Source organism: Schistocerca cancellata, chromosome 7 (genome assembly GCF_023864275.1).
Source record: "Schistocerca cancellata isolate TAMUIC-IGC-003103 chromosome 7, iqSchCanc2.1, whole genome shotgun sequence".
Taxonomy (NCBI): Eukaryota; Metazoa; Arthropoda; class Insecta; order Orthoptera; family Acrididae; genus Schistocerca; species Schistocerca cancellata.
Window position 1 is genome coordinate 323,019,877 of NC_064632.1, and position 24,300 is coordinate 323,044,176.

A 24,300-nucleotide genomic window follows, 5' to 3' on the forward strand; every position below is an offset into this window, starting at 1 on the left:
TTCCCTCGGGCTGTAAAATCTCCTGATGTAGAGAGAGGGGTTCACATTGTCCTCAAGACTGAGGGGGGGCGAGATCGCGTGTTATGCGCAGTGACGCCCTAAACAATCACACTTGGCGTTTGTATGCTGTGCCGCTCAACAATAGTCTGCCCTATTGCGTTCACCACGGAGGTGTCCGAGGTGTACGTTTGCCATCACTGAAGCGCAAGTTGCAGAGGGACTCGTTCGTAAACTCTACATTTTACCACTCAGCACGACAGTGCAGCCGTACATGCGCCCATCGCAGTTTCCAGGGTTGGTGGATTCTGGACAGTGGAAGCCAATGCCATGACGTGTGCCAGTAGTCCAAACACGCAGAAGACTGTATCGAATCGTGGGCTCAGACGTGTCCACACCCGTTGCGGTGCTCCAGCTTGGCGTCAACGCTGCACGACAGTTCTGTCCGTTACAACCAAGCGGACGGGATTGCGGTCACCTCGCCCCGTGGTTACATTGTGTCGTTCATGTGGTGGCCAGGTCACCCTTCGCACCATCACATGCATGTCTTCTAGTCGAGTGGGCAGGTGACCCACAGGAAATGCAGATACGCCTTGGCTGTGAGCCGTTGTGGATGGATGAATGGTCCCACGAGGCGGTCACCAAAACTCCCACACCACACATTGAGGCTCAACTGGTGCTGATGGCTCGCTGCCACTATACTATGGGGATTGTCCACAGCCCAGACGTTGTTGTTGTTGTTGTTGTGGCCTTCAGTCCTGAGACTGGTTTGATGCAGCTCTCCATGCTACTCTATCCTGTGCAAGCTTCTTCATCTCCCAGTACCTACTGCAACCTACATCTTTCTGAATCTGCTTAGTGTATTCATCTCTTGGTCTCCCCCTACGATTTTTACCCTCCACGCTGCCCTCCAATACTAAATTGGTGATCCCTTGATGCCTCAGAATATGTCCTACCAACCAGACGTAAGCACAGTGAAAGCTGACAACACCGCCTCTCGTAATAGTAGCCTCATCTGCGAACTGGATGGATGATAGGAATCTCAACACCCTTCTGGCCAGGGAAACGTACCAACGTCAAAATTGTAGCCGCGTTGTAACGTCCGTAGGTGATGAGGCTTGCACATGTTGTGATACATACAGCAGCATTTGTAGTGGAGAATATTCTTGACGGTCGGGGTTACCCAATGCTGGCGGGCCACATGCCTGGCGCCGATATACCGCAGTCACTGACAAAGATCTTTCTCTCCACATTCACGTGATTGTACCTCCAATGGAACCCACTTCCGACCACACGTCAATGTGAGCGTTTTTCCTTTTTTTCCTCTCAGCGATTGTTTCGTTAAGTTCAAATGGCTCTGAGCACTATGGGACTTAACTTCTGAGGTCATCAGTCCCCTAGACTTAGATCTACCTAAACCTAACTAACCTAAGGACATCACACACATCCATGCCCGAGGCAGGATTCAAACCTGCGACCGTAGCGGTCGTGCGGTTTCAGACTGTAGGGCCTAGAACCGGTCGGCCACTCCGGCCGGGTTGAAGTTGTTAATCTGATCCTAAAGTAAACTACTCGATACTACACTTCAGTAGCTGCAAATCATAATCAATAATTTCTATGCATTTCCGTCTATCGGTCTTCAGCTTGAGAGATATGAATACCTTAGCCTGGCCACTTTGTCTAGATCTACCCTACTGTTGCCTAAAATACTCAACAGTTACAGGAGATACGTACATTTCCCATTTTACTTTATTGACACGTTTAATAATACGACCCTAACAAGGCTAGAAAGCATGGGGGGGGGGGGTTTATAGAGGTTGGCAAAGGTGGAGGGGGGGGGGGTGGATGGAAGAAGAGGCGCAGCGCAGCGTGTGACCAGTTACCCAAGTTACTTCGTTGTATAGAACGTTTGTAGGTACATGCACTTCGTAACCTGCCCCGATGAACTGTCTTGCGACAGGAGTTATTCAGCACACGTGCTGAAACTTACTGCCTTCTTGCGTGAATCCAGGCGTATTTTAAATGGCTGTGAAACAATTTAGAGACGTTCCTAAGCATTTTACAACGCAATCGAAAACACTATAAAGAAATAGGACATACTGAAACTAGAGAGTTCTTTTTCAGACACCATGTATACGCAGGTAAGTATAATGTCAAGCAAATTAACTATATAAAACGACATTTCCATTTCACAAGCTGGATTATGGATGCAAGTGCTAGTTGACAAACATGTCAGTGCGGGACTAAACAACACATAAAAGCCACAGTATGACATGAATAAGGTGAACTACCCTAACTATTTATATTTCACGTTTCCCGTTTTTACAAATTTGTAATCTCCACGTCCAGTGCGCGGGGTAAGATGAATATGCAAGCCGGTGTAATTAGAGACTTTTACAAGCGGCGAGCGCAGTATACGGAGGCGCGGTTTAAAGCCGGCAGACGACCCTGGGTAACACGGCGTTACAAGGACGATTAAGGCGGGAATGCGCCGATTTACATTCATGTATGCGGCGGCGATCGGCCCCGGCTGAGCCTGGCAGGCCGGCGCCCAGTTGGACGCGACTGCAGGGAATGGGTCACTTAACGGGCCCTGCAGCCGGCGCTGCCCGCCATCCCCTGGGACCGGGCGGGAGAGCAAGTCTGGCGCGTGCTAAGGCCGATTCCCACCCCGCGCGCACGCCGCTTCCTTCATCCCACAATCAATTAGTGGAGATCACCAAACCTACGAGGGTTGTTTGGTAAGTCTGGTACAAAAGCAAGAAAAATGTTTTTGAGGGATATACATTTAACCCAACGGTCCTCCCATCAGTTTCTCATTTAATCAAACCTTTTTCCCAAGAAGCCCAAGTTTCGTGTTAGGGAGCAGAAAGAAGTCACCTGAGACTAAACACCTTTTTCCAAAGCTGTTTCACAGAGGAAGACCGCACTGCAGTTCGTTCTCTACATCCTCGCACAAACGAAAAAATGGCTGACATCGAAATAAGTGTCCAAAGAATTGAAAGCAACTGAAATCACTCAACAGAGAAAGTCCACTGGACCTGACGGGATATTCGATTCTACAGAGTATGCGAAAGATCTTGCCCCCTTCGAACAGCCGTGTACCGCAAGTATCTAGAGGAACGGAAGGTTCCAAATGATTGGAAAAGAGCACGGGTAGTCCCAGTTTTCAAGAAAGGTCGTCGAGCAGATGCCCGAAACTATAGGCCTATGTCTCTGACATCGATCTGTTGTAGAATTTTAGAACATGAGTTTCGCTCGCGTATCACGTCATTTCTGGAAACCCAGAATCTACTCTGTAGGAATCAACATGGATTCCGGAAACAGCAATCGTGAGAGACCCAACTCGCTTTATTTGTTCATGAGACCCAGAAAATATTAGATACAGGCTCCCAGGTAGATGCCATTTTCCTTTACTTCCGGAAGGCGTTCGATACAGTTCCGCACTGTCGCCTGAGAAACAAAGTAAGAGCCTACGGAATATCAGAGCAGCTATGTGGCTGGGATTGAAGAGTTTTTAGCAAACAGAACACAGCACGTTGTTCTCAATGGAGAGACGTCTACAGACAAAAATCATCTCTGGCATGCCACAGGAGAGTGTTATGGGACCACTGCTTTTCACAATATATATAAATGACCTAGTAGATAGTGTCGGAAGTTCCACGCGGCTTTTCGCGGATGATGCTGTAGTATACAGAGAAGTTGCAGCATTAGAAAATTGCAGCGAAATGCAGGAAGATCTGCAGCGGATAGGCACTTGGTGCAGGGAGTGGCAACTGACCCTGAACACAGACAAATGTAATGTATTGCGAATACATAGAAAGAGGGATCCTTCACTGTATGATTATATGATAGCGGAACAAACACTGGTAGCAGTTACTTCTGTAAAATATCTGGGAGTATGCGTACGGAACGATTTGAAGTGGAATGATCATATTAAATGGTTGGTAAGGCGGGTGGCAGGTTGAGATTCATTGGGAGAGTCCTTAGAAAATGTAGTCCATCAACAAAGGAGGTGGCTTACGAAACATTCGTTCGACCTATACTCGAGTATTTGTTATTAGTGTGGGATCCGTACCAGGTCGCGTTGTCAGAGGAGATAGAGAAGCTCCAAAGAAGAGCGGCGCGTTTCGCCACAGGGTTATTTGGTAAGCGTGATAGCGTCACGGAGATGTTTAGCAAATTCAAGTGGCAGACTCTGCAAGAGAGGCGCTCTGCATCGCGGTGTAACTTGCTGTCCAGGTTTCGAGAGGGTGCGTTTGTGGATGAGGTATCGAATATATTGCTTCCCCCTACTTATACCTCCCGAGTAGATAGCGAATGTAAAATTAGAGAGATTCGAGCGCGCACGGAGGCTTTCAGACAGTCGTTCTTCCCGCGAACGATACGCGACGAACAGGAAAGGGAGGTAATGACAGTGGCACGTAAAGTGCCCTCCGCCACACACCGCTGGGTGGCTTGTGGAGTATAGATGTGGATGTACGTCTGTTGAACAGGGTGGACTAGGCATGAATTCAAAGCCTAATTCATGTACTTTCGCCATTGTTTAGCTGATGTATGGGACAGGGCTATATCCTGATGAAACTGTACTTTTTTGCATGCTAGCCTTGGTGTTTTTAAGCCAACGCAAGTTTCAGACGATCCAACAATGAAGCATAATAGGCTCCAGTTATGGTTCCGCCTTTTTCCATGCAATCTATGAGGATTATTCCGTAGGAATCCCAGAGAACAGGTGGCCATCGCCTTAACTAGCTGACAAAAATGGCCTGTGCCTTTTTCGGCGCAATTTCCCCAGTCTTTGTCCATTGTTTTGATTGCCGCTTTGACTCTGGTGGACCCAGGTTTCATCAAAAGTTACAAATCGGCGCACAAAGGCTTGCGCATTGCGACTGAACATCGCAAGAGATTGTGTTGAATGTGAAGCATGCGCTTTTGATCGACTGTGAGCAATCTCTCGCACAGCTTCAAAAATGCCTCTGAGCACTATGAGACGTAACATCTGAGGTCATCAGTCCGCACATCTTCATAGCAAATTCTCCGTGCAGGATACTACGCACTCGCTCAGTTGAGATGTCCACAGTCTCAGCAGTCTCCTTTGTGGTGACCTCAATCGGACGGCCGGAACGCGCTTCGTCTTCGGTGCTTGTCCGATAACATTTAAATACATTAAACCAAAAGTAAATCGTCCTCAACGATTGTGCAGTAAGCATGTGAACTTCATCCAGTTCTGTTTTTACTTATGCGGAAGTCCAATTCTACATATAGAGATGTTTAACAGGACAAAACACTTTTCTCCATTTTCTATTGCAGTCGTCACAATGACCTATTCAGACGGCTGTTAACAACGAAATATGTTCTATTCTCTCACGGAAGTTTACCAGACTTACCAAAACACCCTCGTATACCGTCCAGTCAGATTAATGCGACCGCCTGCCGAAAGCTTGAATATAGTCCACAAGGATAGATACGTTGTGCCTTTAAGAATGACGAAATCACAAGGGAAATGACAAGAAACATTTCCCAGACAACGATCCCTCATCCGCCATGGACCCTTACGACGATTGTTGCAGGGCGTTTCCTCTCAGACGTTTCAGGCCATACACACCAACAGCCATCTGTTCAATGGATCATAAATATTTATCTGAAAAGGCCGCCTGTCACTACTCAGGGGACGTCCATTTGCGGTACTGGAGTGCAAATTCCACCCTTCGTCAGCGATTAACTGCAGTCAGCAAGGGTACATCAACCAGGTGCCACCTGTGGAGGCCCACACACAGCAACGTTCGCCGAACGGTCGCTGAATTAACACTGTTGGTAGGCCCTTGGTTCATCTGGGCGGTAAGTTCAACAGTTGCACGTCTATTCGCCCGTACACATTATCGCAGCCTTTTTTCACCCCTGTCATCTATGGCCCCTGGAGCACCACAGTTCCCTCGGCGCTGGTTTTGGATAGCGCCATTTTGCCATGCACCGTATAGTTTAATCACGGTGAGCACGCGACAGTTTACAGACTAGGCCGTTTCGGAAATGGTTCTTTCCTTGGCTCGAACGCTAACGATTGCGCCCTTTCGGACGTCCAATAAATCGCCCCGTTTCCGCATCCCAACAACTGCGTCTCAGTTGGTGAAGTGTTTTGTCTTAGCGACATTTACTTCTGCCTTTTGGAGAGGAGGGTGAGGAACATACGCTACTGGCCATTAAAATTGCTACAGCAAGAAGAAATGAAGATAAACGGATATTCATTGGACACATATATTATACTAGAACTGACATGTCATTACATTTTCACACAATTTGGGTGCATAGATACTGAGAAGTCAGTACCCAGAACAACCACCTCTGGCCGTAATAACGGCCTTGATACGCCTGGGCATTGAGTCAAACAGAGCTTGGATGGCCTGTACAGGTACAGCTGCCCATGCAGCTTCAACACGATACCACAGTTCATTAAGAGTAGTGACTGGCGTATTGTGACGAGCCAGTTGCTCGGCCACCATTGACCAGACGTTTTCAGTTGGTCAGAGATCTGGAGACTGTGCTGACCAGGGCAGTAGCCGAACATTTTCTGTATCCAGAAAGGCCCGTAAAGGACTTGCAACATGCGGCCGTGCATCATCCTGCTGAAATGTAGGGTTTCGCAGGGATCCAATGAAGGGTAGAGCCACCGGTCGTAACACATCTGAAATGTAACGTCCACTGTTCAAAGTGCCGTCACTGCCAACAAGAGGTGACAGAGACGTGTAACCAATGGCACCCCATACCACCACGCCGGGTGATACTCCAGTTTGGCGATGACGAATACACGCTTCCAATGTGCGTTCACCGCGATGTCGCCAAACACGGATGCGACTATCATGATGCTGTAAACAGAACCTGCATTCATCCGAAAAAATGACGTTTTGCCATTCGTGCACCCAGGTTCGTCGTTGAGTACACCACCGCAGGAGCTCCTGTCTGTGATGCAGCGTCAAGGGTAACCGCAGCCATGGTCTCCGAGCTGATAGCCCATGCTGCTGCAAACGTCGTCGAACTGTTCGTGCAGATGGTTGTTGTCTTGCAAACGTCCCCATCTGTCGACTCAGACATCGAGACGTGGCTGCACGATCCGTTACAGCCATGCCGATAAGATGCCTGTCATCTCGACTGCTAGTGATACGAGACCGTTGGGATCCAGCACGGCGTTCCGTATTACCCTCCTGAACCCACTGATTGCATGTTCTGCTAACAGTTATTGGATCTCGACCAAATCAAACAGCAATGTCGCGATACGATAAACCGCAATCGCGATAGGCTACAATCCAACCTTTATCAAAGTTCGAAACGTGATGGCAAGCATTTCTCCTCCTTACACGAGGCATCACAACAAGTTTCACCAGGCAACGCCGGTCAACTGCTGCTTGTGTATGAGAAATCGGTTGGAAACTTTCATCATGTCAGCACGTTGCAGGTGTCGCCACCGGCGCCAACCTTTTGTGACTACTCTGAAAAGCTAATCATTTGCTTATCACAGCATCTTCTTCCTGTCGGTTAAATTTCGCGTCTGTAGCACGTCATCGTCATGGTGTAGCAATTTTAATGGCCAGTAGTGTAGCTGTTTTTGTGTGGTCCTATGGTTAGAGAGAAGTGTTTTTGTTTTCCTGGGTTTATCTAGGATTGGGTACTGGGTTTTTTACTTATGTTAGTAGGGATTTGGGGGTTTTGATCCTGAATTATCTTATACCAGTCTCCTTGCAAAATCTTATCAAGTTCAGGTAATGGTGATGGAAATGGATAGCGACATGCACCCTTTTTTCCAAAGTGGACGTCAAACGTTCGATAATTCTGAGATCTGCTGCTGTCGTAGCCAAGGAGGATGGGAAATTCATCCCCATACTCACAAAACCTGTCGTGGACAACGCGAACTTTGTTAACAGGGGCCCTGTCGTCTTTGAACCTAGCATGACCGTGGGGGAACAAATATTTTATCCTAGGATGGACATGATCTACTAAAACTGTCACATAACCCTTTTCCATAATATGACCTTGCAGGATTATCGTGTGGTTTGTGGAATACCACGATATGACTGCCCAAACTGTCACCGAAACCCTGCCACGTTTCACTCTTGGGATGTTAACCATGGCCAGTAATTGGAAATGTTGTGGAACTCATCCGACCAAATGACTCTTCCATTGCGCAGTTGTCCAGGTTTTATGGCTTCGGCAGCATTTTTTCCTGTTACGGGCATTTACATCGCTGATGAGTGCTACGGGAATTCCAGCTAGCCCTACAATTCGCAGCATATGGTGCTTCTTTTGCATTACTTTGATGGTGACAGTTGCGCGAACGCGGCATTCAGTTCTGCAGTGACTTTTGCAACTGCCATCCTCTTATTTGTCGTCACAATCACCCAACAGACACTTCCGTCCGCGTTGTGAATTAGCAGATCATGCAACTTTCTGACGAAAGACACTTGCAACGTATTGAGGACATTTCACAGATGCCATTCGTGATCAAATACAACAGCGCACCCTGCAGCTTTGGCTAGCATCCCCATGTATGTTGAAGCATGAGTTTCTCGCTGTGTTCCCATGTTTTTGTCCAACCCCTGTAATTTCAGCCATTTTCGAACTTTTTTCTCGCTCTCGCCCTTCCCTCTGACCCCCACAAAATAAGGAAAGAAAAAAATTTTCGTTTGCTACATTTTTGTTCGTGCAGTAGAGCTTCAACACCAGGCTTAGGCAGCTAATTTATCACTTCTTTATTACTAACTATTCGCAACATATCTGCAGGCAGTATTCGCATATACCGCCAAATGCACCCGCACACAGTTCGAGAGATATAGCATAAACACTGAGATAAGTGAAAACTGGCTTTTCTTAGAACAGATCACAAATTACGCGCACTGTATTCATCCAGTGTTTGACAATGAGCGCTTTTAGTTGTTTCCAACAAATGTTTAACGCAGTTTCGAATCTTTTCTAAGCTTTTTCGCTTACAGCCCCACAGAACAGTTTTCGCTAACTAAATAAGGGGTCGTTGTTCATCCGTAGTTCAGGATCAAATAAAGCGTTTTAATTATTTTTTGTTTGCGTTATACATGGGAATTCAAGTGTCTCAATAATCGGCAGTGGGGGTGGGGGAGGGGTAGTTCTATTAACAACTATTTAATCAACACAAAAAAGGAAATACTGCTAGACTGAAGGTATGTGATTAGTCGCAGCCGCCGTTCACTAAAGTATGGTTACTTCTGATGTTTATGATTTCTCCTCCATCCCCCCCTTCCTTTCCTGTTCCATTCGCGAAAGGGCGTAGGAACAACCACAGTCACTGCCTTTCCGGTCGTTGTCATTTCATGTGATGTACGTGGAAGAAAGTCTGATGTCACCCGAATTTTCTTGGATACTACGCTTTCCGGATGTTACCACCAAATCTCCGCCTTACGCAAGAGCTCTCTCTTAATGTTTGAATTTTCACGACTAGCTCGGAAACACACACACACACTCAGTTACTAAACGAAATCGGGACGAAACAAGGCGCCCTTGTTCGTGTCTTCTCTTTCAATCCTAGCGGTAAGGGTCGCAGACTAATGGGCAATACCCAAAGATTTAGTCTAACGAGTGTTGTGTTAGGCACTTATTTCGCAGTTGAATTACTTTTCCTTGCCATTCTTCCACCGAACCTCGTCCTGGAAACTTATTTTTCCGTACTTAGCTTTCTGTCTTACTTGACACCTATTTATAGAAATGCATTTCATTTATTTACGCTGTCAACTGCAGATTCCTGTAGCAAACGTTGAGTTCCTCAAGTCTTTTCGTTATGCTGTTGGAGCTTTTCTATATTCAACAACATCATAAATGAACAACTTTATGCTGCTTAAATGTCATGCCATAGACCGTTGATGTGTATCATGAACATTAAAGGCCTACTCCCGAATTTACTTTTAGATAGCACGATTTCGTTCCGCTATGAACGACGTGTTTAGTTCGATTTGCTATGAAGACCTGAATCGCGTCACAAAGTAAAATTCCGAAAGGTACAAATTGAACAACCAACATAGGGGATATGATACAAATCTGTCTCACTCTTTTCAATTACTGCCACCCTTGCATGTCCTTCGACTAACTGCATTTTGGTTCCTGTGCAGGTCCTAGATATCTGTTTCGCCCTGTATTTAACCAGTGATAACTAGAATTCTAAACAGTGTGTTCCAGTCGTACAAACTCGGCATACAGAGGGACAGTCACTTTCTATGCTAATATATCTGATTGTTTTAGAAAACCATGCAATAAATGAAAGCTGAACAGTATACTACACAGCTAAAGGAAATAATGCGTATCACAAATTGTAATTTTTCAGGCATCCCAAATACGTAAGTATTTGAGCGAGTGTTTAGCGTCCACCCACTGGATGCAGCCTCCTTAACCGATACGGAGGTAAGTACCACCACGCGCGACCTCCGCTGGCACGACCACGGCTGTTTGTTCAGACTGCGACCTTCTCACCTGTCGAGGTCGTTTTCTCGGAGGCACTGCTGAAACACTTCGCGGTCGCTTCCGAAACGGAACGCCTACGTGGAACTGGAGCCGCGAGGTGAGTGGTAATGCGTCTAGAATGGCAGTGCGTCATTAAGACATTGCTCAACGCCACGCAGAGGGGGAAACGGCTTCTCCGTGAGCCCGCACTCGTGCAGGCAGTAGCGAGAAAGAGTTCGGAAACATGCGGGTCGATTTCCAGGATATTTCAGTGCCCGTTTCACCACCAACTGCACTACAGTAGAAAAGGGAAAATCTTAACGTACTCTGTGACGGAATCGGCTGCCTCAGACTTGACTCACGTCCGTTTCGCTTCTCTCTCTACCTCGTATCGCCTCCTAATAGAGGCATCAACGATCGTGTTCACTTAATTAGGAGAAAATTCGAGACACGTCAGTTTTCGCGAGACACACAAGCAGATGGTAAAGAAGTTACTTCAAATGAATGACGAATTTGGGAACAGACCAAGGTGACACAGTGGTCAGACACTGTACTCGCATTCGAGTGGACACCGGTTCAAATGCTCTTTCCGGCCACCTGTATTTACCTTTTCAATGGTATGTCTGAAATCTTTGACGGCGAATGCTGGGCTTGTTCCTATGAGAAGGACACGGCAGTTTCCGACCCCAATACAAACTTGCTCTCCGCTTCTAATAACATCGTCATCGACCAAAATCTGATCTTGCTTTCCTTCGTATCCACCGGGATTCAACTAGCCATCCACATTACCGTTTCCCCACAGTTTCCCCTACATTACATTGCGCGAATCCTGATGTCTGAAGAAATTTTCACCGCCATTACTTAAGCAGCAAGAGTAAGAAGCGGTGTTTTGAAGTTGCCCATCAACGGACATTGCCTCCGATTAAATTCCAAACCAGTCCGCAGTGTATCAAGCAAGAGGGTATGCGACACTTGATCCGCCCACTGGAGGGGATGATGATGAGTTGGGTTTAGGGGGCGCTCGACATCACGGTGGTCAGCGCCCTGACGGAAAGTCAACATGGGTGGGGACGAAGGCTGTCCCCACATGCAGAGCAGTTTATAACGTACTGAAATCCGCCACCCTTCTCCACCAGTTTAGGGATGACGCCTGATAGTAGTTCACAAAATTTCACCACTCTTAACACTGGTATCGGTATCTGCGAGGACGGTGGGCAGATCTCCAGCAAGACCAAGGGCTGCCCTATTATCAGTATACAGGACACACGTAGCCACAATATGCTGAACTGAAAGAGGCACGCCACATAATTAACAGAAAGGTGGATCCTCTCCTCGGAGGAGGAAGCCATATGTGAAAGGGGCTATGCCCGATGCGCAGTCTGGTAAGCAAAACCTCCACTGGAGGGGAGTTTAAAACAGGCAGCACCCTTGGCGTTATTCGGAGAGTACGTTATGCGCTCCATCCTCTGTTCTCTAATCCCTTTCAGTACATGCATGAAACAACACACTTCCGTCAGTCACCTATACCCAGCAGACATACATAATTCTCACACACCACACGGAAAAGGGCCATCGCGTGTGAGGATAAAGGGGTGTTGATTAAGCGGTTGAACAACCACTCCCAACAATGTCATATGGCTTTTGTTACATCACGCGACTGCTGGGATGGTTCCTTTGAATAGATCACGGTGGATTTTGTTACCACAAGCGATGACCATATCCCAGCTTGTCCTCAGTCTCTAATAACCTCTTTCCGGTCAAACGGATGCGATTGAACTTAGGAACGCTAATACAGAAAACAAACTGATAATGCTGAAAAAAGGGAAAGCTTTGGCCGTAGTCCAACTACTTTACATTTGTCAAATTAGTTCCTTTTTTTCATGTGATAGAACTCAGGTGCAGCGAACTAGGTGACTGGACAGCGCAGGGAGAAATTGTTTATACAAAATATTAACACGTCGAGTATAAATGTCAATACTTCCAGCGCTTGTCATCTGCAAAATCTTGATTATGACGAGGTTCACTGCGAAAGCAATGACAGACTTAAAAATCATAGATTTCGACTTAAGTCCCTCATTGTTATCAGAACCTCTATCACACACGACTGAATTCTCCAGTCGTTTAGAACAGTAAACGCTTTTTTTTACTAGCCGGGTTTTTTTTTTTACTAGCTGAGATTTTTCAGGTTTCAACCGGTATTTCCGGCGTGGCCCATGTGTTACAGCAATGAAACTTGGGTTCCACGTCCTGCACAATCCTGCTCACACAGAAATATGGATCGCGTTAGAATCTGTATAATCTCTTTGGACCAGTGTATGATAAAGGAAACTGCCCACCGCACCCTGTCAAGTCTGGTGGCGGAACAGTCCAATGGCTAGAGCATCAAAAATGGAACACCGATAAAGAATGAAAACAGGAAGGAGATGTACTGAACTGTGAAAAAAGAAGCAAAATAGAAAGCGCACGACCCAAGCTCAAGATATGCAACATCTAGTGAACTACAAATGTGGTCATGGTGTTGGACTGCAAGGCGGAAGATCCGTGTTCAAACCTCCCGATCATTGAAGTACCTGTTCTTCTGTCGTCTAGGCAATCGTCATACTAGACATTGGTTATAGAATATGGGGAATGTTGTAGAAATATATTACAGTCTTAAGTAAATGTGATGAATAGTGTAAGAAGGCGAGATGCCGCGTAGACCTCTCACAGACATGAAAACTAACGGCTGTGAACTATGTTAAAATTCATGAGTCAAAACTTCCTAAACGGAACGCAAGAGTCATACAACGTGGTACTTTTGTAGAACAAAGATGATGTATGGGCGTCTGGAGGTCCCTTCGTTACACCACGCTGTTGCAATCGGACGTTACACCACGACACAAATTTAAATACAGCGAACAAACACGTCAGTGACAGGACGGACAGTTCATTATTTTCTGGGAAAAGAAAGTAAGGCACCAGAGAGATCAGAACACTCGTCTCCCCCTCCGCACTTGAACATCGTGACCACATAACCACGATTGCGTGGCTATCTAAATTCGCTCGATACTGCAAATGTTCAGCTTGGAACGTTCACTGTTTCTGTTTTGCTTCTTTTTCAGTTTATTACACCTCCTGTTTCCGTGTTCGATCTGCGTTCAGTTTTCTATGGGCTGCCCACTTACCACTAAATCTGAGGGAGATGTGATGGACAGTTTCCCTTGTAAGTGACATCTGCTTCTGTGTCAAGCGGAGTGCTCTCCATAGATAATAAAGCTGTTTCATTATAATGGGATGTGACATTCTTCTTCTGGCTGCTAACACAACACAGATTGGCCACCACCATACAGCTTAAATATTCCGGTATCCAGTTCCGTAACCGACGTTGACTCAGTGTAGCTTGACTACAATGATACCTGTTCTCACCGAATTAAAAAACTAAATAAACTTATTACGTGGTCGGAACGGGAAGAAAGGTAACGGGCGAAGATACTAATCGCCAAACATAGTGCTATTGTCCTAACCACCTCGTGGTCATGGCACGTAACAACATCGATGGGGAAAGTGGAAGCCCAATCCCGCTATGTGCTTGGTGCTACTCCATGAGGCTACCCACCCTCCTCTTTTGCTGTCGTGACCAGCAACAACACAAAACAACGTTTCAACCTACACACGGATTACCGTAACGATTCAACCTGCACACGGATTACCGTCACTGAAAAGACACAGCTACTCTTCGAATCTCCAATCACCGACGTGACATGTAGAAAAATGTAGAAGACGACTTGCAACAATGACCGAAACGGAAAATAAAACTAATTTTCTTCAGTGACCGACGCACAAGGTCATCTGTGAAGGAATCGTACCACAGACTAACGTAACCGTTATGAACGATGGACAGGCTAATCTATGTCACATTTCGAGTGAATTTAAACAGAGGAAATTTCTTACCAATCTTCCTTCTACCACTGACATACTGATTTGCATGTCTTAATTTAAACAAAGGCTACAGAAAAACTGACGAATGACTCTAGAATTCTTGACTACATTGGATGTGTAAACAGATTAAGATTTATAAATAAAAGGGATGATATGTTTCATTGACTGACAACTACGAGTTTGCACAACGTTACTAACTCAGTGGCTTTTTCGCCCCACAACAACGGATATAGTGAAAAATATGATAGAATCAGCTTGAGCATTTAATCGTCACCACTACATCACTACTATGGCGACTATGACGTCATAAAATGTGGCCTATTTTATGTAAGTATCCTGGCGCTTGCGGGTACACTGTTTTTGGTGGTGACGTTCTTGCTACTAATGCCATCAAACCCAATAAAAAACTGAAAATATCAGACCACAACTGGAGAACAATGGTTTTCGGTGAGGACGTGAATGTAACAATGGGATGAGAAATTATGTAAAGAATATAGTAATGATACATTTGTTGGATTGAGAAACTTCAACATTCCACCCGGGCCTACACCTCGGGCTACGCTACAGATCAGACTGTCACCTCGATGTATGACAGTGACATCACTGGCCAAAGCAGAAGAGCAGATCGCGAACTTCCTATAACCTCGGGGAGAAGACTGTTCACTGTTCCTCGCTGTTTTATGAAAGAGCTCATTCGTAAACTCTTAACAACAACACTTAATCACTGATATTTATACACTGAAAGCAGAACGATCTAAAACAGTTTCACAAAAAAAAGTATTTATCACTGACAATGGACCGCGAAGTCCAATCAAATGTGGAATGCTGAAGCCGGAACTGCAGATATTGCCCTGTCACGCCAGACAGCGCTCTCTCCGTCAAATAGCACACACATGACACAGGCATTAAATCCTTAGAGGGACGGAACTGCAAAGCACATAAAAAAACATCGGTGCGGCTTTCAGCTGGCGCCCTCTTGCCGGCTAGATAGTCAATCTAGCTGCAGCAATGACACAAAGATCCGGCAACACGCGATTTTTGTCGCAGGGAACGGGACTTTTACATGGGCTTGCGGCTTCTGACTTTATAGCGACCAACAATTCCTTAAATAGGACACCTTATAGACAACGACCCAATTTTTCTTTACTGTCGTGTACAGCGATTCGTGTACAAACACACTCAAGGCGGTAAGGTTTTAAGAGCAATTTTGAAACGCACATTACCTCAGAGTGTCTCAGCTCAAGGCTGGATTTCGTAGCACTACCGCCTATCGACATTTTAACACAAACACCCCGCACTTTTCTGTGCTTAAGCTTTGGAGAGAGAAAAAATATCAGATATAACACGTCGTTGGCAATGGGAAGGTCATTGAACACTGAATAGACGCTTAGTAGGAGAAATGATAGAGGAAGAAACCCGTAATGACTTCACAGAGTTAATCGTTACAGCTCTGGGCGACAGAAGTTTAAACCTCGGAAAAACGTTGACTAGGATGGAATTGGTCTCCTCCCAAACGCAAGCATAGTGCCTTAACCACGCAACCTCGTTATGTTCAAGCTATTCCACCACAATTAGCTACACGGGACTGAGGTGTAACCATCGTACTTTGAAACTATACTGTTTTGTTGTTATGAATGTTGGCAACGAGTAATTTCACAATTCATACAACAAAAATAAGCTCTGCTAAAGTTCTTTCAAATCTCCGTTACAGCGTTCCGAGTGCACTCTTTAATCATACACCATTTGAGAATGGCTTTAGGCGGTGTCATTATTGGATTGGATGAGTGTTACCTCGTGAGGATATCTTCAAACACGGTTGCTAAGTTGATACATTATTTCAATTACAGTGTCAACTTCAAAGCTGGAAAACTGAGCAACCTTTCAACGGATTAAAGTAACACGTAAATATCGTATGTACTCCCTGTATATTTTACATAATGGTTAGTCAGTGCGCGCCCTTTCCTTCAACACCATCTGGATGTCTTAACAGTTTTGCATATTATTTCAACCATCATAAATGAACGTTCAACACTTTTCGAAGTAAAAAATAGTATTTTGCAGATATGTTTCAGTCACAGAAGCGACTCAAGGAGCTTTCTTACTAATTTGAAATATATATATATTGTAGTACGTAGTCTTCAGCAAAACTTCATTTACTGAACAAATACGTGTAACTGAAGGCGCGAAAATGTCAAACAAATCCCTGCTTTTAGTATATCTGAGCAAAACTTAATATCGAAAAACAGATAGCTCATATGACTGCGACATTGTCTAGGCACAAGAAATTTTAGATTTTTCCTACGCCAATACTGAAGAACCCACAAAGTAGTGACACAGACGCTTGCGCTACCCACGAAAAAAGTGTAAACAGGCCGTCCGGTTTGGAAGAAACGGCGTTGGAACGACTACTCCACAGGAGTGAAAAACGAAGGAAAAACAGCGAACAAGCTGGAAAAACTTTCATTTCCATATAAAATCATTTGAGGAAGCGTTGTGAATCCAATGCACACCGACAGAAGCTTCTCATTCCAGCCAGCGAGTAAACAAACAAAACTTTCACTTTCGAAGCACAGCTAGAGAAACAAACACTTTAACGGGAGACTGTTGTAACAGCAGAGAAAAGGTGTGGAAGGAGCTGGCCGGGCGCTGACAGATTCATCTCATAACGTCATTCACTCATTCGCACATCCTCATGCTCGCGAAGCGCACACCCACCTCGCGCGGTGCACGCGTCCACTTGAGACCGTAAAGCTCCCTGCGATCCGCGCACCGTCACTGCCGACAGTCAACTGGCGCGCCGCTGAGACAGACGCCCATTTCCCGCCACGCGCGATTGGCCCGCCGGCCGCGCATGCGCAACAGCGCAGTAAAGCGCCCGCGTCCCGGTAACGGGATGCAACATCGTGTCCCACTGACGGCGTACAGCGACGCGGTCCGTGTAATCTGGCCGTGTTCAGAGTATGAGTTATGCGCACACGGGCCACGGCCGCCTTTTTATGCACAAGGGTATTAAATGGCAGCGCGGAGGAGCAGAGATATTTTTTATCGTGTTATGAACAAGTACGATCTCTGAACACGAACCTTCTTCAACACTAGTCGGGTAAATGTCTAGCGAAGACTTGCTAAAAATACAAACCTCACGGCTCACTGAATAGTACATGTTTTTGATTTGATGCTAATTTCGGCATCTAACCGGACGCAGTTCCAGACTTTTTCATGGAAGAAAGAACAAAGATACCTTAAATAGAAAGAAGACAGACAAAATTTTTAAAAAAGAAAAAAGAAAAGAGAAAAGAGGAAAGTTGACGGGAATCCGATGAAGCAGGTGGGATCAGCTAGACAATGTAAACACGTGATATGGTCTGAAAACGGAAAACCACGGAAGAAACACTACTATCGCGCAAGAATGACTACTTCCTACGGGTCTACGGCATGAAGTATCGACAACGCAGCTGAAGTTGAAAGGACGGGAGAAATATTAGCAATTAACGTCCCATACACTACCAAGTCATCTAGAGTTTGAGTAAGAGGCAGCAATCATTTTTCTCACTTTTATTTCAATTCAAAATAGGTTGCGAATATGAAAAATTTTCGGCTAAAATAGGGCAAAGATGTGGAAGGACTTAGTCGTTTCCTGTTCCAACGAACGATACCTGTAAGTTGGATGGCCGGACGGGAACGTTAATTGCGCTTACTACAGAAGGTAGCTCACAGCGTTAAATATTGCTAAACATTGCTCACGTGCTAGAACGAGAGTAAAGGTTTTCATGTCACACCGTAAACAATATAAATGCACGCTTTCAGCGTGAATATGCTCATACTGCTTGCACGTTTGTAAGTGCAATTTAGTTGCATAAAAACAAAGAAACTTTGGTTCTTGTGATGCATAAATCGTTCCGGGCATTAATGATAATTTTTAATAACTTTAAATATTTGCGTGAGTATGAATGGAGGAGTGGTGCTTGTGTATGCTGATGCAGAACGCGTTCCATTGCTTCCGAGAATACATGTGTCTATTCAAACAAACAACAAAATCCTTAGGCCTACACAAATTTGATGCCAAAGTAATATACCAGTTCACAATACACAAGTCACGATACCTGTCTGGAGACGTCTAAACAACAGAATAAACATGAACAAACAAAACTAGATGTACATTATACGGAAATCAAGTTACTGTTAGCACTAACTATAATCGCACTGGGATCATTTGTGTGACAAAGCGTAGCAGAAGTTCGTACAACAAAGCCCAAGTAAAGGCTCCATTTTTTCCGTTTTCTGTCGTTATTTTACCTGCTTCAAAATTCAAAGAGTTATGTTCCGTCTTTGCAACTAACTGAAAGGCACTTTTGAACAAATAGTGTTGGCGAGTTTAGGCCTTAGTACACACCAGCACAATTTCTTGCTGTCTGAAACGCTAAATACCTCACCGACAAATAAAAATTGAAGTTCACGCTGGCAGTTTTCATGGGCGTGTACTTGATGGAACACTTCAAACTATAAAATAATCTCTTACTGCGCCAACATTTGCCGACGTACTTTTTAGAAAAGAATCAAATTGTTTCTTGATTCATCTGCATTGTACTAGAAGTAAGGTCTCAGTTATCTAGTATGTGTGTGTAGACCAAGATTGTGCAGTGGGCTCGACTATGTGAGGAATTAAGTCCAAATTTCCACCCGGCCAACCACACAACTTGCAAGTGAATTGGCTCCACTCTTGACAATGAGTTATTGCAGTTCCTTTAAGAAGATATGCATGGTCCAGTCACATTAAAGTGACCATCGCCTATGTTCGATGTCTGCGTGCAATAACACCCCCCCCCCCCCCCCCCATAGAGAGAGAGAGAGAGAGAGAGAGAGAGAGAGAGAGAGAGAGAGAGAGAGAGAGAGAGAAAATATATGTACTGGTGGCAGCACTAGTAGTGGAGGATATGTAAGACGCAGAGAAACACATATGGGCTTTTCAGATGAATCACATTTTAGGCCTCATCGCACAGATAGCTGGTTGGCATTTCCAGCATGAAAGGTAGGTCTGAAAACAAACGTCCTGCAACAATCGTCTGAAGTATCCAGGCCGGAGGAAGCAGCCTTTTGGTCTAGGGAATGTTTTAGAGGCCTTTCCTGGAAGATATCGTCATTTTGGAAGGAACAGTGGATCAACAGAAGCATGGTCTCTAAGAATAGTCTTGGAGACTATGTCTAACAGGACAACGCATCGTGTCATAGCTCGCAGTGTACATCTGTGATTCGAAGAGCACCAGTGTGAGGTTACAGTACTCTCAATGATTTGAACCCAATCGTGAATCTGTGAGACCACGTCCACTGGTTTGTACGCGCCATGGATCAAGCCAGAAACCTAGCGCAGCTGTCCACAACACTGGAGTCGACACGCCCCACATCCCTACCGGTACATTCCAGAACCTGATACTCTTCCAGAACGTCTCACAGTCCGTGCTGCAAAAGGTGGTTATTCTGGCTTTTGACAGGTGATCACAATTACGTGACTGGACTGCGTATATAAATGACATAGTATTAGTTGCAATGTCATGGTTTTTGGAGATGACACAGTTAACTACAAAGAAATTCTACGTGGCAAACAATGTAACAATATACCGTTAGAAATGTAACTGGAACAGGTTAATCCACAGGAATATATTACCCAGTTTTAAATAATGGAAATATAAGTTAGCCTTTAGTTTGCTTTACTGCTTGCTAAATGTAGAGATGGAAGAACATCGTGGATAGGCTACAACTCTCTCACTCCCTTCTCAACTACCTGCCGCCTCCGACTATCTCAACCAAGGAGACATTTGGAAACGGAATTTATGTTCAGGGAGAGATCAACACTTTTAGGTTTGCCAGTAACTCTGTAATTCTGTTGCAGACGGCAAAGGGCGTGGAAGATCCGTAGAACGGAATGGATAGTATATGGTAAAGAAACATGGAAGTCGAGTAGTTGAGAAAAGAGTATAGCAACAGCTTTTGAAATATGGTGCTGCAGGAAGAAGCTGAATATTATATAGGTAGATAGACTAATGAGGAGGTACAGATTCGAATTGGAGGAAGAAAGAAATTTATGCGCAACTAGACTAAAAGAAGGGACCGTGTGAGGACATATCATGAGTCCTCACAGAATAGTCTGTTTTGTAATGATAGTGTGTGTGCGATAAAAATTTTAAATGGCTGTAGGTTGCAGTCATCATTCAAGAACTAAGAGACTTACACAAGATAGATTAGCGTAGATAGGTGTATTCTTCGGACTGAAGACGACAGTAACAACGACTGTAAGGAGGCGATCAGTAAGTTTCCGTTCGAAGGCCGTACAATCCAGAAGCGGTATGCCTATCAGGAAAATCGCCGGCAGCACTGAGGAAATCTTACCAGCGACGTATTAGGTTGGCGATACCTATTTGGTAAAACACTGTGTCCTGCTGCGTGAACAAGTCCGTAACTGCCTGCTGCACACCCTGATACGACAAGAGTCGTCAACCCTTCAAAGGGACCGGACGCGCTGTAATCGCAGGGGGCACATCAGGAGAATAGGACGGATGCTCGAGTGTCTTCCACTTGTGATGGCGTGATCTGTGAGTCTGGTGTCCCAGATCGACGAGTGTCTTGTGTCAAATGGCGACTGGTACAGAACCTGGCGCACCGTTCCACAACGGTGGTTTTTGACGGACATGTTGCCCCGTACATATTCGTCATTTCCCGATGGATGTCTACCTGCATTTGTCCTTTGGAAGCCAAGGAGAGTGTAACATCACGTTCGACAGGTTTGACGCATTTAGTAATAACGTCGCCATAGCTCACCTTCCCCCATTTACTGTACGCACGTCAGAAAGACACAAAAGCCAGACTAATCCCTTGCCTAGTTATCGGTGCTTATGCATCCTCATCGGAGTCGCTATGGGCTGCATATACGCTGCAGCGACGCCCTCTAGCGGAAACGTTTTGATTGCGCCTTCTACAACAACTACATCATCTCTAGGTATTCAATCGATGGGTAGGGTTCGACTTTGGAGTAGGAGCTGCCCACTGCACCACCACCACCACCACCACCACCACCACCACCACCACCACCACCAGACATCAGTAACTCGAATAATGCTGAAATAGTTTAATTTGCAAGGTCTGGTGTTTGATTCCAGATGTGTATCACGAATTCTCTCCAATATTTAAAGTGATAATACGGTGCGTGGGTGGCGCGAGGGGGGAGGCAGATATATATAAGGAGGGGGGGGGGAGAGGAATCTACCGGTCTTATCCACGTGTACCGTGTGAGCTGATTCTCATATTGGAGGATTGCTAAGCTTATCCACTGCAATGATCTGTGATCACACCAGCCTTCCGGCTGACAATAGGACGAAAGGCTATATGGGCGTCTAGATGATCAAAGACTAAACACAAATTCGGTTTGCACATGGACACGAGGCGGAAAAGAAATTCGATGGTATCCTCTCTGAATGAACCAAGGGCTTTAGGAGAGACTACAGATAACCTAAATTTGAGTGATCCGAGAGTGTACTCGAGAGCCTGTCTTCCCGACCACGAGCTCATTGTCTGAACATCCCGCGGTTCAGGTTGATGGCTGCTTTACTTTTTAAGCAGCGCCGCATTAAAAAGAACCAGCCAGGTACAGTTTAGCGTCTCTTCCCAGTCTGGCCGCAGGATGCTGCAAGAAGTTCAACCGTGAACCACGGCGCGGAAACCTGATTATCTGCTGCACTATGTTCTTTGATTACAAGCGCTTTCTAAACACATTGTTCACTATCGGATGTAAGCACGCCGCGTTTAATGCCTGATTCGCCACTTGCAGTGCACTGGAACGCGCTGGAGGAGGAATCGCGCTGGAGTTGAGGATATCAAGTCATTCTGTCGCGTCGAACTGTCCAACAGCAAACAGCGACAGTAAGTGGGGTAGACAAGAAGACAACTGGGGCCACATTATTTAGACTCCTGTAACAGACTACCCGTTTGGCAGTCTAATAGGGCCCCTTCGCTGAAGCTCGTCAAATGCCACTGAGTAACGTGAAATTCTTATAATGCCAGTCACAGCCTATATAAATTCTTTGAATGGCGCCATTTCCCGTTCGCTATTGCAAAATATGCCACACAAAATTACGGAACGGGAATGGCACACCAGATAAAGAAAACAGACACGAGTAGTGGGCCCAGGAAAGAAGAGGAAAATTCCTTTTGCCTTATAATGGTAATGAATCAGAGTCGCCCGCAATTTCCGTGAAACTAACGTACGGGAAAATAGTGACGCATACAACCCACAAACAAAATCACTAATGCAATCGGGAATTTATAGATTCCAGTGTGGTGACGAAGGTTTCATGTAAAGGATACGGGTAGGCGTTGGTCTACTATATTCATACTATATTCAGAGAGCACAAAAATAGAGTCGAGAATTATAATCATTTACTACACATCTGCAGAATTTCAATCATAGCAGCTACAGTATTGAGGAATCTTTGAGGTACTGTATAGCGCATATATACAGGGTGTCCCAGCTATCTTGTCCTCCCAAAATATCTCTGGAACAATAACAGCTATACGAAAACGACTTTCACCGGTATCAATGTAGGGCTGAGGCCCATGAATGTACATATTTGGAAACATTCTAAAACGAAAGCATATGTGTTTTTTAACACAAACTTATGTTTTTTTTAAATGGACCTCCTGTATTTTTTCTTCAGCAATCCATAGCATGACAAAGCACATACACAATGGCGTTGATTGCATCGCAGTATTCCCATTACATCCCGAGATATTAAGACGCGAAGTTGACGCTTGAAACACCCGCCAGGCGCTGCTAGCGCACGTCCTGAGGCTCAGGCGTGAACCCCATGCTGCCCGTAATCGCGATGTGATTGACATGTGTAATCACACCTCCATACTTATCAAGAGGTCCGAAACGAATAATACGGTCTGCTGCCATCAACTCTCATAAGCACATAATGGTTTCCCTCTTGCACGTTTTACGTATCTACGTACACAGTATGAACCAGAACCGATCGGTTACACCCGTCAGGTTGTCTTATTTATCCTGCACACCTAAAATAAGGTTTATCTAATGCGTTATATGACCCATTGTGCCTGTCGCGCAGGGCCTGGCTCTACCTAGTCAAGTGTCCAACGTAGTTCCCACTACTGCCACAGTTACCACTTCGCCTTGTTTATGATTTGCGACCCATGCAAACTCCTGTACTCCACCATCCTCCGAGCATCCCATTTGTTGTTGCTTTGGCGTGCAGTACACCACTTGCCAGTGTAGTCGTGCATCAGAGTAATCTAGTGACTGCACGGAGGTAGTACACATTGTGAATAAACGTTGTGTTGTGGAACTTATACTGTACAGTATAATGTACACACATGAAGATATGGTAGAAATGCTGCTGATCTATGGAGAATGTACGTTGACGGGAAATACGTTATGAGATTGCTTGTTTGTTGATAGTAATGTTAGCGAACATTATGATTATTAAGTTAATATGTCTGTTTTCTACCCTACTCTAAATACCTGTACTGTACCCTGTTGTAGGTGGACGAAATGCTGTTCAGGCAGAACGACTGTACAGAAGACGATTCCCTGACAAGCCATCGCCTTCGCACCGGATGTTTGGTCGTCTCACATCTCGTCTACGTGAAACGGGAAGCTTAAATCCAAGACCTCGACATCGTCCTAGAACACGCACAGATGAACGTGCTGAAGTTGCTGTGCTCGCTACCAAATCAGCACACGTCAAATTGAACGCGAAGTTTGAGTGTCGAAATCAAGTGCACCAGGATCTTCATGGTAATGACTTCCGCAATGGGGTAACATTTTGTCGGTGGGCTCAGCAAAAACTTCTAATCCAAATTTTTTTGCAGATTTCTTTACCGACGAGGCATCATTCTCCAACATAGGAATTTTCAATATGAGGAATA

The 24,300-nt window shown here is 45.3% G+C and overlaps 1 protein-coding gene across 2 annotated transcripts in view; it reads right to left on the bottom strand.

Annotated features, from left to right (window-relative positions):
- The window catches only part of LOC126092243 (rhophilin-2), a 740,337-nt gene that overhangs the window by 453,782 nt on the left and 262,255 nt on the right, over positions 1–24,300 (bottom strand). Inside the window, exon 1 of one of the 2 annotated variants that reach the window (XM_049907750.1) lies at positions 17,083–17,142. The exons of the other annotated variant lie outside the window; for it this stretch is intronic. The gene's annotated coding sequence lies outside the window, so the exon portion shown is untranslated. Of the gene's footprint in view, positions 1–17,082; positions 17,143–24,300 lie in introns of those variants that run through there. 2 annotated transcript variants of the gene reach the window in all.